This window comes from Camelus ferus, chromosome 7, assembly GCF_009834535.1.
Source record: "Camelus ferus isolate YT-003-E chromosome 7, BCGSAC_Cfer_1.0, whole genome shotgun sequence".
Taxonomy (NCBI): Eukaryota; Metazoa; Chordata; class Mammalia; order Artiodactyla; family Camelidae; genus Camelus; species Camelus ferus.
The window spans coordinates 48,821,060-48,838,030 of NC_045702.1; the positions used below are offsets into that span (position 1 = coordinate 48,821,060).

General features: G+C 34.1%; 1 protein-coding gene across 1 annotated transcript in view; it reads left to right on the forward strand.

The window, feature by feature from the left end:
• Positions 1-16,971, forward strand: part of TMEM196 (transmembrane protein 196) — a 188,072-nt gene that overhangs the window by 73,060 nt on the left and 98,041 nt on the right. The gene's annotated exons all lie outside the window — the stretch shown is intronic.

Here is a 16,971-nt window from a genome sequence, read left to right on the forward strand (position 1 = left end):
AAATGTCTCACCCTTGCATCATGAAATTGCTACTGTTGAGATGGACTTTGCTGAATTTTGATTTGATATGAAGGCTTCACCCTGATCTGAATTCACAAATGACCAAGGCAAAGAATCTAGCTTTTGGATAGAGGAGCTTGGCTTACAGCAGAAGGCACAAAAGGCTAAGCTGATTCCTTCATCATGGGTGAAAAACAACAGAATGCTGATAGGTAATCAGACTAAGAATATATAATAAAACAGAAACATTTTGGCAATAAGGCTGAAATTCTAAAACACAAAATAGAAGCAGGTGCTTCTTACAGCAATTATAAGCCAATTAAAGAAATTCAGATTGATTACATTGTGCCTATATCTAAATTGTGGGGAAACTATTGTAGATACTTCAGAAATAGAGATGGCTTACCCACAATTTATGGAGACAGATTAAGAATGCCACTTTAATGCCAAGAGGAGTGGAGTAACCAAAATAAGATAATATGGAAATTTCACCTCTCAAATTTTACAATGAAAGAAGAATCATTGAGAGATGGAATGGGATCCTAAAATGCAGATAAAGGCTAAAGATGCAGAAAATACTGGACATTTAATAATCTATTAATCAAGTTAGTGAGATAAATAACAGAATAAAAGTAAAAATTATGCAAATGGATATTTTGTAACCACTCTCTATGATACAAATCTCTGAGGTAACCCAAAAACAAGAACCCCACCCTCCAAGAAAGGCGAAACCTTGGTTAGAGCAAAAGAATACTTACTTTCAGGGGAGATCATAGCTAAAAGTATTTCCAACATCAGTTGAGTCAGAATAGAAGATAACAATCTGACCCAAATTAAAACCATGTTACTTTTGTCTTAAGTTTATAAAGACATATGGAAAACTGTAATATTAATTACTGTCCCCCTTCCCCTAGAAATGTTTTCTGTCTTAAGGTCCATGTTGCTTTCACTACCTATAGTACTTTTATGACTGTTGCAAGCACTCCTACTCTTACTGTTGTTTCTACTCTCTGATGTTACTGAACCCTTCTTTTTATTCTTTTTTTTTTTTTTTTTGGAGTATAGTGATTTAAATATTATATTAGTTTTGGGAGTACAGCATAGTGATTCAGTATTTTACAGATTATACTTGATTAAAGTTATTGCAAGACAATTGTACACAGGTGAGCAGACTCAAATTTGGTTCAGTAAATTATTTTAATAACATATTTTGTTTAGCCCAGTATGTCCAAAATAGTATCACTTCAACTGTAAATATTTTTTAAAATTTAATGAGACATTATGCATCTTTTTTTAAAAAATTGTATTGAAGTGTAGTTGATTTACAATGTTAGTTTCAGGTGTACAGCAAAGTGATTCAGTTATACATATACATACACACATATTTTTTCTTTTCAGGTTTTTTTCCATTATATGTTATTACAAGAAATTGAATATAGTTCCCTGTGCTATACAGTAGGTCCTTGCTGTTTATCTATTTTATATATAGTAATGTGGTTCAGTAAAAATTTTGATGCTATTATAAATGGACTTTTTTAATTTGATTTTTTAAATTATTTGATAATTGTAACCACTCATACTATTAAATTTTTTGTCTTGACCCTTTAGTGGTAGTGTTCTTAAATTTACTTTTTAATTCTAGTAATAGCTTTCTTAGAATTTTTAAATTAACAATTATGCCATATGTAAATACAGCTTTATTCTTTCCTATCCAATTTTTATGAATTTTATTTTATTTTATTTTGTCTGCTTCCCCTCTTTATTGTTTTTTTAAATTGTACAACTAGAACCATCAGAACTGTGTTAACCAAAAGAGATCAAACAAAATGGATAATGTTTTCTTGTTCCCAAGTTTACCAGGAAAGCATTCAATACTTCAGCATGAAATATGATATTAGCTACAGTTTTTTTTTTATAGATGCATCTCATAGGAATAAGGAAGTTCCTTCCTATTGCTAGGTTGCTGAGTTTTTAGTAAGAATTAGTAGTGAAATTTTTTACATAGTTTCTTTGTATTCATTGAAAGGATTATAGTTTTTCTCTTTATTCTGTTAATATGGTAAATTACAGTGATTGATTTTCCAGTGTGAAGTCAAACTTGCATTGCTACAATATAACTCATTTGTTTTATAGTGTATTATCTTCTTTACATATTGCTGGATTCAATTTTTTGATATTTTGTTTCTGAAATATTTTTATCCTGCTGTTCTTTCTTTCCTCCTTTTTTTAATCAAATAAGTTTTGGAATTTTATTTTAATTCCTATACTGACTTTTGAGACAAATATTCTTGTAGGCTTAATGGTTTCTCTAAGGATTATAAAGTATTATTTTAACTGGTCACAGCCCAATTGGATTTGGTATTGTACAACACAAAATGTTATTTTGGGCATTTAATTGAAAATTTGACTTGTTATGTATTTCAAATATGCTATAAATATTTTTGCTTTCAATAATTTTACTTTTTAAAAGTTAATGAGAGAAAGCATTGTGTTTTATACTTAACACATTTATTATTTTATGCTCACTTCATTCCTTCCTGTCCATTAGTGTTTTCTTTTAGTTTTAGCTCACTTCACCCTGTTTGCCAATCATCTCAATGTCTCTTTCTATTCGTTGCCTTTCTTTTAACTTTTGGTAATATGTTACTATTTCTTTGCAAATCTAGTAATATTTTTATTAACTATTGGACTTTTGTGTTAGAAAATAATAAATATTACTGGTGAATTACCTTGGATATGTAGCATTTTAGGCTTATGTTTTTAAAACATGGGTCTTTTTTGGTTTTGTTTTTACTCAAAAAACTCTTGACTAAAAAGTTTTGTCTATAGATAAATTTTTAGTCTTTTTTACAGTATTTCATGTGACAATTATGGCTTTCTGTAATTTCTGTGGAAATCATGAGTATATAAAACAACACTCAGGTGATATATTCTATGTCTTCTGTAGTTGACAGGAACTAAGATGTCTATTCAGCTTTTCCAAGTTTCCAGCTGTTGTTTTCACTAGACTTCTGGGAATTTTCCTTGTGCATTCAAAGATCAGCCAAGGATTTGAGGGAAATGTTTATGCTGAGTTAGGGACTCTTTCCCTCTGGTGCCTTCCTTCTGGAGATTTTCCTCTTCAATTTTAGCTCGTCAGGTAGTCCCAACTCTGTTCTCCCAACACCTCAATCAGATAAAACAGCAGATTTCTGCTTGGATTATAGCTCCCCTGTGCTGTATGAACTGGAAAGTGCCTTCAGGGAAAAGTCAAATATATGTGGATCTGACTCAGTGGCCATTTATTCTTGCAAGGGTTGAAATCTACCACTTTGGGTCATTCTAAAGTGCCTTCAACTTCAACTATATTATTTTGTTATAATAATTATTTGTGGGATAGTTAGCCTGATACAAGCTACTTACCTTTACCACAGTCTGAACTCATTTTTCTCTCCAATGGCATCTCTCCATTGCCTTCCAGGATTGAAAGTTCTTTGAATTTGAAACCAGGTTAACTCTATCCCCCACTGTAGTTAACTTGATCTTTTTGCCTTAACTTCAAAAGGCTTTTCTCTTTATACTGTATCAGGGAAACTGACTTGGTATCTCTTGGCACATATTACCACATATCAGTTCATCCATTCTACCCAAATTTGTCACCTACTATGTGCCAACTGTTTAAAAAATTGTTGGGGATACAGCACAGAACAAAACAACATAATTATATAATAGGAGACCTACTTAATAGTGAGAAGAGAGAAAAACAAAAAAGTGTAAATGCTCTTAGAAATGATAACGTAGAGGAGATAAGTGCTATGGAGAAAAATAAAGTGGAGAAGGATATTTTGGAATGTGTTTTAATATTTCTTTTTTATTCTTACTGTCACTATCACTTTATAAATACATCATAGCTGATGATAATCACAATAGCATGCCACTTCCTTCTTTATGTTTACCTAAAAGGACTTAATTTACCAATAACATGAAATACTTCTGTGGTGTTGGGGTTTTTAATGAAGTTTGTTGTTGTTGTTGTTGTTGTTGTTTAAGTAATGATTGTCTTCCACAGAAATTTTTATCCCATGACTTTCAGGAAAGTTGATATTTCGTATTTTATATTCTTCAACCCATGCATGAATATTCACTAATATTTTTTGAATAAAATTCCCCGTGCTTGAATCTACATTTTTTAGTATGCTAAAAAGAAGCTTGCCTTTTTAGAAAAACAAATAAGATGATTTTGTTCCATGCTTACAATGAAACAAAGCAGAATTTCCAACCAAGTAGAAACAACTACTTCCAAAGTTACCAGGGCTGATGCTTGAATATAAATGGTCACATAGTGCTAAAAGAATGCCACAAAGAAATTTTCTTTGGCTTTGGAACAGACTGCATGTTTATACGTGTGTGTGTGTGTGTGTGTGTGTGTGTGTGTGTGTGTGTGTGATATTAGCACATTTTCCAACAACTCAGCTTTCTTTTTGCCTTATGTTAAAAGTTAGTACTGATGTATACATGAAACTTTACAGAATCAAAATTAATTTTACATAGTGACAAGCAAGATTATCTTACTCTTAGTGATGTTTTCTGTATTAATTGCTGAAGTTATCATTTTTCAGTCTTAAATTAGCTTCTTCCATCTGCTTCATATCATCTCTGTTCAACATTTCTTCATTTTAAAATAACTTTTAAAGTAGAGAGGAGTTCCCTTGAAATCAAGTATTGTAACTGGGATTCCTATGTAGGCTACTGATTGCTCCCCTGCTGATTCTTCTTCTACCCACCATTCCCTAGCATTTCCCATGCCTCCTAGTTCTTTTGCTTTTTCTATCTCTAAACAAGGAAAAATCAAAGTCTTGTCAACCTTTCACTAACTCTGAGGCTGTGTCCACCTTATACTAGAAGCAGCACAGTCAATTCAGACAAACAGCTGGTCAATTCAGTCACACCATGAGTTTGAAAGACATCTGTTCTAACTATATTGATTGGTTACATAAAAGAATGCTGTAAATCTGATAACATGGACTAGATACACACAGTCTGACTCAGTCTGAGCTTGAGTTGGTTAAGAGCACAGAACTGTTAGCTCAGGGGTTCCAGTTCCAGCCCCTTCCTCCTTGTCTTGTTTCAGTCTTTCCTGGGGTACCTCTTACCGCAATTCCCTGAAACTAAGAGGGAGTCTTTAATCCTATTCTTTACCATTTTTTGGTCTCAGTTTTTAAACAGTGATGAATGAAGGCAAGAAGCTAGGGTCTTCTGAACCTCAAAATCACAATATCATAGAACATTTAAAAAGGAGTAAATGAACCCAGTGTTCATCTTACCCATTTCCAAAATTTGATCAGTATGTCTCTAGCATTTATTCTGGGTTGTCTCAGAGGCTAACAGGTTTGTGTGCATGGTCCAGGTGGGTGGGAGTAGGAGGCAGGAGGTGTGATTCAAATAATGCTTGATAGACCATTTTCTGCCTTTCTTGGGGGCAAACCCCACTCCCATATACACACAGACATATAGACCCATTTCATGCACCAGTTCTTGTTTTATGTTTTATTCTAGTGGAGTTCCATAATAGACTATTTTTGAGAAAGTTTCTTCTGCTAAGAAAATATTTTAAAACCAGTGATTTAGTTCAAATCTGTCATTTTAAAGACAGAATCACAGAGGATGTGACTGTCCCAGGATCATGCTTCTATTTAATGTTCACACTATATCTTCCAACACTGAAGATCGCTCACTTAGTCTCTGAATTAAATCATGAGAACTTTCTGGGGCACAGATCTCTATAAATAGGAAAACCAAAGAAAATCTGAAGATATTCATTTATGTGCTGACTGTGGTGTAAGAAATAGCTCTTGTTACCTGTTAAACTTCCATTAAATACCCATTTCATTGTGTCTAAATACGCAATTATCCATTTATTATAAAAAGGTTAATCATGTATACCATGTGCCAAATGTTGAGGACATAAATATGAGAGAAAAAGTTGATATAGTCTCTCCCTTTACAGAGCTTACATTTTATTGAAAAATTGATAAATAAAATTGTATGTATTTTAGGGCATAAAATTTTTGTATTGTAATTTAAACAGTAATAAAAATAGCTACAGTTTATTGAAAGTTAGGGGCTATATCAAGCTATATAAGATATATAAAATACATGTATTTTATCGTTCTGCAAGATAGTAGTTATTTCCATTTTACAGGCAAAGATGTTGAGGCACTTAGAGAGTTAAATAACATATCCAAGACCATACAACTAATTAAATGCTACATCCAGGAGTGAAATTCTGGTTGATCCACTTCTAGACTCTCAACTGAGTGTTAAGGATTTTCTGTCTTTAAGATTATCTAATAAAAAATTCTTTTTAAGGAGAACATTTTAGTCTTTAGTTGACACATTGGGGAAGATAAGGGGAAGGCATAAATAGTTGCAGTGTTTTGCCTGGATTTGAACATTCAAAAAGGTGATAGGAATGTTAGAAACGTATAACATTTTACCTAATTCATATTTTTACCAGCAAATTATGCCTTAAAATAAAGTTCTGATGAGTTACTGTCTTGTAAATATGCCAAAGTATGTAACATATGTAAACCTGTAATGAAGCCCCTAATTTCAATTTTTGGAAATTAAAAATTAATGAAAAAGCTTTGCTCCACAAATACATTAAATCCTCTAGAGATGCTGTACGCATTTGTAAGCTGTAGTTAAATCAAGGTCCTTTGAACACATTAACACTTTTATTTCCCTTTGCTGTTCAATATTCTTAACAGAAAACAATTATGGGTGAATTAGTTAAACCTATATCCCCAGGCGCCTAAACTCCTATGGCTATAAAGGCAAAGACTCTGGAAAGCAGCTAGAAAGAAAAAAAAATATTTTAAGGACTATTGAGAAGATGTTCTAGATTTCTTTCTTTTATAACTGATCTGAAAACAGAGTAATCTAATGTTAAGGTTAAGATAGCATTAACTTTATAACTCCAAATCATTAATGTCCAGATTTTTCTCCCACTATCATCTTCTCTGAAATGAAGACCAATGGTGATGCAGCATCTCTTAAAATAATGGAATTTTTCTAAGCCAAACATCACGCATTGTACCAGTTTTAACGGTAGCACTTCTGTCTTGCCACAACATGTTAACAAATTTTTTCCCAACATGTTGTGGGTATCTTGCTGTATTAGGCCCTATGAAGTACTTAGTCTTTTCAAAAAATTATGGAATTATTTTTATAGTTCATATTTGCTTCATTGATACAAATACCCTCTTGTTCTGCTTCTGTGATTGAATGAGTGTACAATAACTTGTTGTTTCAATGAAAAAAGTTTATATAATCTTTTTAAATTACATTTAAAATGTCAATTAAGTTCAATATGTGTAGTGCTGACAGTGTTAATGATTTTAAAATGTCATCAATATGATCAGCTTGACCAAATTCATGTATGTGCAGTGATAGCAACTTTATTTTTATTGAAGTATAGTTGATTTACAATAGCCTGTTCATTTCAGGTGTACAGCAAAGTGATTCAGTTATATATAGATACAGATATATAGTATTTTTTCAGATTATTTTCCATTGCAGATTATTATAAGATATTGAATATAGCTCCCTTTGCTATACAGTGAATCTCTTTTTTTCTATCCATTTTATGTATATTAGGTTAGATTTGTTACTTCCATATTCCTAATTTGTCTATCCCCCCTTTCCCATTTGGTAGCCCCCAGTTTGTTTTCTATGTTTGTGAATGTTTCTGCTTCATATATAGATTCATTTGTATTGTTTTTCAGATTCAACAAGTATATAGTATTTGTCTTTCTTTGTCTGACTTCACTTAGTATGACATTCCTAGTCTGCAGATGGCACATTTCATTCTTTTTTATAGCTGAGTCATATTCCATTGTATATACACACTGGGTTTTCTTAAGCCAGTCTTCTGTTGATGGACATTGGATTGTTTTCATGTCTTGGCTACTGTAAATAGTGCTGCTGTGAATATTGGAGTGCATCTATCTTTTCTAATTACAGTTTTCATCTTTTCAGATATATGCCCAGGAATAGGATTGCTGAATCATATTGTACCTCTGTTTTTAGTTTTTCAAGGAACCTCCATACTGTTCTCCACAGTGGTTGCACCAATTTACATTCCCACTAACAGTGTAAGAGGGTTCCTTTTTCTCCACACCACCTCCAGCATTTACTATTTGTAGACATTTTCATGGTAGCCATTCTGAGTGGTGTGAGGCGATATCTCATTGCAGTTTTGATTTGCATTTCTCTAATAGTGAGCGATATTGAACATCTTTTCATGTGCCTGTTGGCCATCTGGATGCCTTATTTGGAGAAATGTCTCTTTAGGTCTTCTGCCCCTTTCTTCATTTGGTTGTTTGTTTTTTTTGATATTGAGTTGTATAAGCTGTTTTTATATTTTGGAAATTAATCCCTTGTTGGTCACATTGTTTGCAAATATTCTCTCCCATTCAGTAGGTTGTGTTTTGTTTTATTGATGTCTTCCTTTGCTGTGTAAAAGCTTATACATTTGATTAGGTCCCGTTTATTTTTGCTTTTATTTATTCTGCCTTAGGAGACTGATTTAAGGAAACATTGCCATGATTTATGTCAGAGAATGTTTTGCCTGTGTCTTCTTCTAGCAGTTTTATGGTGTCATGTCTTATATTTAAGTCTTTAAATCATTTTGAGTTTATTTTTGTAAATAATGTGAGGGAGTGTTCTAACTTCATTGATTTACATGTAGCTGTCCAGCTTTTCACACCAGTTGTTGAAGAGACTGTCTTTTCTCCATTGTATATTTTTGCCTCCTTTGTTGTAGATTAATTGACCATAGGTGTGTGGGTTTATTTCTGGGCTCTCTATTCTGTTCCAGTGATCTATGTCTGTTTTTGTGCCAATACCATGCTGTTTTGACTAATGTAACTCTGTAGTATTGTCTGAAGTCTGGGAAAGTTATGCCTCCAGCTTTGTTCTTTTTCCTCAGGATTGCCTTGGCAATTCTGGGTATTTTGTGGTTCCATATAAATTTTAGAATTATTTGTTCTTGTTTTGTGAAAAATGCATGACCGCAATTTTAAGATAACATAAACTGTTTCATAGATTTCAGAGATGTTAAAAAGAAGGGAGGGAGAGTATATCTTGGAATCAATGAAACAAGATAATAGAACATTATATTTTCAAGGAGATTTTATCTGGATAAAAGATACATGTGAAATAGAATATTTATATAATCTCTGACAATGAGAAGAAATTAATTTTTGATACTCCTAAAATAATTTCCAGAAACAAGTATCAAAATTCCTTGTCATAAGCAAAGCTCCCATAAAATTTTGTTCTTAGTAATACCAACTATCTTACAGGGTTTTCCTGATATTGCAGGATATCATGAAGCAAAGTTAATGGAGGGATCACAAATTTGGGGGTCCCAAAGAGCTGACATAAAATACCGCTCTATGTGTGACAAAGAAGATATTAATTAACCTCTCTGATATTCATCATCTTCATTCTTAAAATGAGTATGAAAACCCCTGTTTTGTGAGTACTGGGGATAGTGTAAGGCCCCTTGTATTGAAGCCAGTACATGGCTGGCACTTAATATATTTCAAAGGGTAATGTTAGGAGAAATATGGATCCTTTGCCAATGAGTAGAAAAAGTTATGCAGACTAGTTTAATTTTTGAGGTTGTAGTAAATTGCAGCTTTACTTTTCCCATCTTAATTTAGGAACTATACTTCCTCAAACTTACTCGAATTCTAATCCAAAAGGAGCACCCTATTCCAACAAGAGGCAGAGAATTTAACCCCACTTAGCAGAGTCTAGTTTTGGCTGTTACCTCCAAGTACACAAAGTCATGCTGAGGCATGAGTGCAGCGCCTTTGGGTCATGCCCATAGCATACGTGGGAAGTACAGAGAATAAAACAGGTCTGTGGCGTAAGCATCACAGTTCACAATGGAGAGGTTCAGAAAACGCTTTTCCTCTAACCTCCCAAAGCAGGTGCAGTTGCCTCTTCAGATCTACAGATTACACATCCACGGAATCAACCAACTGTGGAAGGAAAATACTCAAAAAAAGATTCTAGAAAGTTCCAAAGAGCAAAATTTGAATTTGCGGTGCATTGGCAACTTATTTACCTAGAATTTTCACTGCATTGTGTATTGTAAGTAATCTAGAGATGATTCAAAATATACAGATGTGTGTGGGTTATATGCAAATACTACATCATTTTATATAAGGGACTTGAACATTTTTGGATATCAGCATCCGAGGGGAAGTCCTGAAACCAATTCCCCACAGACACCAAGGGATGACTACACTGTATTTTGACATTCTTGTTTGTTCAAATTATGCATGCATTTTATAAATTATTGTTCAACACCTTAAACTTATATAGTGCTGTATGTCAATTCTATCTCAATAAAACCAGTAGAAAAAAATGTATGAAAAGTCAGGCTTTGGCAATTAATTTTCATCTCTTTAATTTCCTCCTTTTAATGAATTCTCACATTACCTGTAGTAATTTGGAGTCTGTAGTAGTTTGGATTTTAAGATAGCCATTCAATTCCTTACATCTCCCTTTGTGAATGACCCATTACAATGTTAAGGATGAATTCGTGACACAATCTTACAAATTGGTCTCTGAGATAATCTGTTAGCTCATATGTAAATACCTGAGGTAGAGTTGGTTTGTTGGACAACAAACCTATTTCCTTTTCTTCCTAAGCATACAGCTAGACAACATCTCCTGGTCTTGCTCACAGGAAGACATGGCCATCAGTCAGAATTTTGACCAGTGGAAAGGGAATTGAGGTGATGAGTGCCTCTCTAAACCATAAAACCTCCCTCGCAGTCACCCTTTCTCTTTCCCTGTCCATTGGCTCACAGAAGATGATCAGGATGGATGTGAAAACCACATGATGAAGATGGTAGAGCCCCAGATGGAAGGCTTCTGAATCTTTGAATCATCACTTAGAGGAAAATTGCTCTGATCAGAAACATCTCAGAACTTTGTGCTAGTGAAATAACTTCTATTGTGAGCCACTATACATTTTTATGCAGGATAGAAAGTGATGTTTGTTGTGGCATTTTGGTAAATTGTCTACCTATAATTAAATATTTTATCTACTTGAACATACTAGCACTGGTAAAAGATTATTCTATCTCAAGTGTCATTTTGCAGCTAAAAATACAGATGAAAAATCATAAATGGCATGCTAGTGACATTAGTTAATAGCATTATGTATCTAGTAAAGTTCTAGTTTGTGAACCTTAAAGCATGTTTCACAAACCGAATGGGTGCATTTGAATGAATGAAGCATTTTATTAAAATTAAATTCTGATTTGGTAGTTCTGGTATAAGGCTTGAGATTCTGCGTTTCTAATAAGTCCTCAGGTGTCCCCTATGCTACTGGTCTGCAAACCACACTATGATTAAGGAGCAAGGCAGTCACTAGAGCATTCTCTTTCCCTCATTGGATCTGAAAATCTCTTCTCTCTGTGGTTCACTCCCCTGGCCAAGTCTTCTCTTCTGTTATGGATTGAACTGTGTTGCCCTAAAAGATATGTTCCTGGCCTAACTACTGGTACCTGTGGGTGTGACTGTATATGGAAATAGGATCCTTGCAGAGGTAATCAAGTTAAGCTGAGGTTATTTGGGTGTACCTTAATTCACACGACTGGTGCCCTTCTAAGAAGGGGGCAATTTGGACACAGAAACAGGGACCACACCATGTGAAGTCTGAGGTAGAGATGGTAGTAATGCATCCACCAACCAAGGAATGCCAAGGATTGCTGGTTGTCCCCAGAAGCTGAGAGAGAGGCATGGGATGAATTCTCTCTCAGAGCTCTCATATGGAAACTACCCTGATGACACCTTGGTTTTAGACTTCTTGCTTTCAGAACTATGAGACAAATTTCTGTGATTTTAAGCCATCTGGTTCTGAAATACTTTGTTATGACAGCGCTAGGAAACTAATAACACTGTTGTATGCTGTGATGTCAAATTGCTATGCTTTTTAGCATAATACTTATCTATGAGAGAATACAAGTAAATCAATAAATATATTTTTCCCTTTTATTTACGAATAGTAAAGGAATTTAAAATGATTTGTATCTTCTCATCACCCACACAAAAAGGGTGTTTTTGTCAGTGAATCGTTGATTACCCAGGATATCAAGAATATCTGACTTCTTTGTGAAAGTTAAGCCTGAGAAGTCTTTGTGTGTGTATGTGTGTGTGTGTGTGTGTGTGTGTGTGTGTGTGTGTGTTTCTGACATAGAGTTTACTTAGTGCATTTTCTACCTGATTACCTCCTTTGCATGGAAAATAGCAAAATGACCTAAAACTGCCCTGCAGACATAGAACTACTGATATGCTTCTGAGACACTGAGCCCTCAAACTAATTTTTTTCTCAGATTCCCAAATGATAACAATATTTAGCATATTTCCCCCTTTTTTGGTAATAAGTCACAATGAATGTCAACTCAGTGACCCTCTTTGTTCCTATTCTATTCCTGCTCTTTCCTGGAGCTCTTCACACAGATACAGCTCAGCAAAGAAAGATGGGATAATTTTCCTGTCAGTTGTATGAAAGAAAATTATAGAAAGGGGGACATTTGATGGAATTAAATAAGGAATCCAAGGTATTATAGCATTAAGAATATTTTCCCCTTTATTATCCAAATAACCATCCTTCAAGGAAGAGAATAACACATTTTCATGATTGAAATACAGGTGAGTCATTGCAGCATTGATAGTGATATTTGCTGTTCTTATTGTTTTGAAAAAGTGCCTATCATTAAATACTTTAATTAAACATATTAGCACTAGTAAGAGGCATCATTTTATTTCATGTGGCACTTTGCAGCTAGGAAAAAAAGGGAAAAATAATAAATGGTGTGCCTGTCGAAATAGATTATGCCAAGGGAGAATAAGAAACTAGGTTCAACTTAATTTATGGGTACTGTGTTCTATTGCTCTTTGGTGAATATATTTAACTCAAAGTGTTTCCCTCTGGATTTTCCTACAATGAAGCATAGTGGCATAAGCATGATACAACACATTGCTCCTGAATTTGTTAGTTTGGGTTATGGATACCATGCAGCAACTTTTCAAGATGGAGACACTCATTCCCTCAGGTGCTGAGAATCTCGGTCACTCAGGGCTCTCAGCTGAGTCTTTCTGATGAAACTGCCTCATCCAAGGCCACATCCACTCTGGGGAGGGTTGGAGAGGTGGCCTCTATCTGATGACCAGTTGATGCAAGGGCATCAAGGCCCAAGCTCTCTGTCACAGGATGAGACAGCTCTGAAGGGCCACCCCAGCTCCATAGCACCCTATGGGAGTGTCCAAGACCTTGGTTGTAATTGCATCACAGTTCAACTTCTATCCTGTGTTCTTCTCTCACCGACTGGTGTTGAGCCTAGGAATGCTTCCCCCAAAATATCAGAATCTCAATCTGTTTTTCAGGCAACCAAGTTTCAACAGTTTATAAATTCAAGCCACATGAGACAAATAGTGAAGGATAAGGAATAGTGATATTGAAAACTGGTACTGCTAGTGATACTGAATACTGACAGTGGAGGACACTGATCTAGTATATATGTTAGCTAAAATAATGATCCCCTCCAAAAATGTCCCTGGAACCTGTGAATATGTTACCTTATGTGTCAAAAGGGATTTTGGAGATGTGATTATCATTAGGATCCCCAGATGGGGAAATTATAGTGGATTATGCAGATGAGCCCAATCCATGTATAATCACAAGGGGCTTTAAAAGTGGAGAAAAGAGGCTAAGAAATTAGAGAAAGATATGTGACCATGGACACAAGTTCAGAACGGTAAATATGAAAAGGTTTCAACCGAATGCTGCTGGCTTTTAAGATGGAGAAAGGGCCACAAGCCAAGGAAGGGAGGGAAGTCTCTAGAAACGGGGGAGTCGATACTTCCAGCCTCAAGAAAGAAATGCAGCTGACACTTAGATTTTAGGACTTCTAATCCAAAGAACTGTGTTGTTATAAACCACCAAGTTTATGGTCTTTTGTTAGAGCAATGATGAAAAGTAATACAGTATATTTTCTGTGCGTGTTTAATTGTGTAAACTGTGAAATCAGTGTCACCTTTTTATGATCATTAACATTGGATAAAAAAGGGTCTCTGGTGTACTGAACTTGCTCTGGGTCCGTTCTTCACTGCCTGCCCCATTTTGGTGATCACATCTCATTCTCAACCCTTCATGCTTGTAGTGTGATTTACAGCCAGCCGGACCATACCTGGATATGTCTTGACCAAAAACTACACGTTCAAAACACAATGGTGTTCAGATGATAGTGTCAGGACCATCTTTGTAGTTCTTTAGACCTAGACCCAGATCCCAGCACCTTAATTTACCAGCTGTGTGGCCATAGTCAATTGCCCAACCTCTCTGAGCTACTTTTCCTCATCTACCATATTGGGGTAATATGTAACTTTCAGAGTCATTATAAGTATTAAATTACATCGTGTTCTTATACACTGTCTGGCACAGAACAAACACTTAACTAAACATCAGTTATTTATGTTATGACAACATAATTCAATGGTTTATTCACTCAAAAAATATTTTGTGAGCCCCTACTGTGAAATAAGAATTATTTTCCCAAGTTGCTTAATCACCACACAGAGATAGAACTGAAATTGTTCTTCAAGATTTGTGAATGTGAGGTCACAGGTAAAATGCCTATTGTGATATTCAGAATTAATATTTAATGTTTAACAAATGGCTTTGATTATTTTTATTCCGTGTTGACTGTCTTCATATTATCCATTGGAGGTCATATGAAAATACCTTGCACCAGCCCAAAACACATAAACCACACACAGAGTGTCTAAAGAATACAGAGTTTTCACTAGAGTCCTTGGGAAACTGTGATTATAGTAGACTTCACTGAAAATGGAGGAGAAAACTTGAATATTTGAGGTTATGACCGAATATGTATTTTTACCCTTAGGTTATTTGACTAAAACAGCATATGCACGTTCAGCAATTCATTAAAAAGTACATTCCTCCTCAGAGACATAACAGATATATTTGCAATGAAAGAATTTTATTTATTTTCCTATTACAAACTCTGCCAGAACCACAAGGAAAAGGCCAAAGAATTATTACCTTTAAAATCCATTCATCTAGCTTTGAAAGACTTCTCTCTGAATACCATTTGAAGTGATTTTATTACTTTCAGTTCTTATCTAAATGCTTAAAGTCATCAAAGAAACAATTATCGAAATGTAAGACAAATAGAAGTATAACTATACAGGCTCAATAAATCAAAAATGCAAATACCTTTTATTAATCAAAATTGTTTAAAAACATAAAGGGAAATTGTAAGAACTATTTTGTGAAATCTGAAGGATCATTATAGGGGTGAATTTAAGTTTAGTGTTTGATTCTGAGTTAACCTTTACATAGTCATTTATCTCATTTACAAAGAAAGGGCCCAGTGAAATCAAACACAAAAGAGGAAAGAAATAGTACAAAATGTTTTCCTTACTGGGCTTGTTATCATGATGGTTAAAGTCTATTCTCAGTATTTCTATCAATAGATTTGAACATAGCTCAAAAAATTGTTTAGATATTTCAGCAGATTCCAAAACCAATTCCACAGTCTTATACCATTAAGTCTAATGTGAAATTATTTACAAAATTACTAAGATTGCTGAAGGAGACTTCGAAATATGCTAGTAGGAAATTCTCATTTTATAGAAAAGGAAATTGAATTCTGAAGAGATATAGTACAACCCAATTAATGAGTCTCCCCAGACTAGAAGGTCCAGTATTTAGTTGTAGAACTTTGTTTTTAACCCCTAGGGTGTTTTTCAAGTTTATCACCACTTCACTTAACAGGCTTTGTTCAAATGACTTTTGACTGTTTTCCAAGATCCAGTCCACATTCATGTGAGATTTGCTTCAAAAGTTTTCTAGGAATGTGCCCCAAGGTTTTGAAAGTAATTCTAAATAAAGTAGCTAAATGTTTCCAAGGTTAGAATTGTGTAGAGCAGCACTATCTAATAGATACATATTCTAATAGATACATTGAAAAAGTGAAAAACAGATGAATAAATTTTAGTAATATTTTATTTAACTCAGCATATCAAACTTAATAATTTTAACATGTAATAAATGCGAAAAAATATTTCATATTTTCATTGTCAGTGTTTAAAATAAGTGTGGATTTTACATTTACAGCACGTTCAATTTGGACTAGGCATATTTCAAGTATTCAATAGCCAGTTGTAATGTGTGGTCACCATATTGGGCAGTATGGATCTAGAGTGACAACCATTATTCAAATCTGCATTAAAATTAAACTACTTTAGTCTAGGTATAAGCATGATTAACTGTTGAATAAGTAATTCAGTTGGCAATTTTGGATTCCCTAATTCCCTAAGTATAAGAAACTATTCTTATATTCTGTATTTCATATTACATATATATTGGATTTCTGGTCTTTTTTTTCTTTTCTTTTTATTTACCTTTTCTTTTCTGTTGTGTTCTGGGAGAATTCCTACAACTGCCCTTCTAATTCATTGGCTTCATTTTCCATAGTATCTTATCAGTTCTTCAAGATCTCCCTGACACAGTTAAATTTGATAATTCTGTTTTTCAACTGAGTCACTATTTCTTGATGTCAGATGATTCTCTTTGATAGATTTAATTTAACCTTCAATCTCCCTGATATTACAGAATGTTTATTATTAATTTCCTCCTGTCTTTGGATTTACTTCATTTGATTATTCAGAATATATTTCCCTTCTTTTATACTATGTAATCTTTGCATAAATATTATATTGATAATTTATTTCAAAGTGCTATGGCAAAAAAGTGGAGTACATCGCTGGAGGCACAAGTAGTTAGGGTTTGAAGCAACTAAGCACATGGCTTCACCAGCAAGGGGTTTTAAATAACTATCTAAATGTATACCAGAGGGAAAATCAAAACAAAGATTG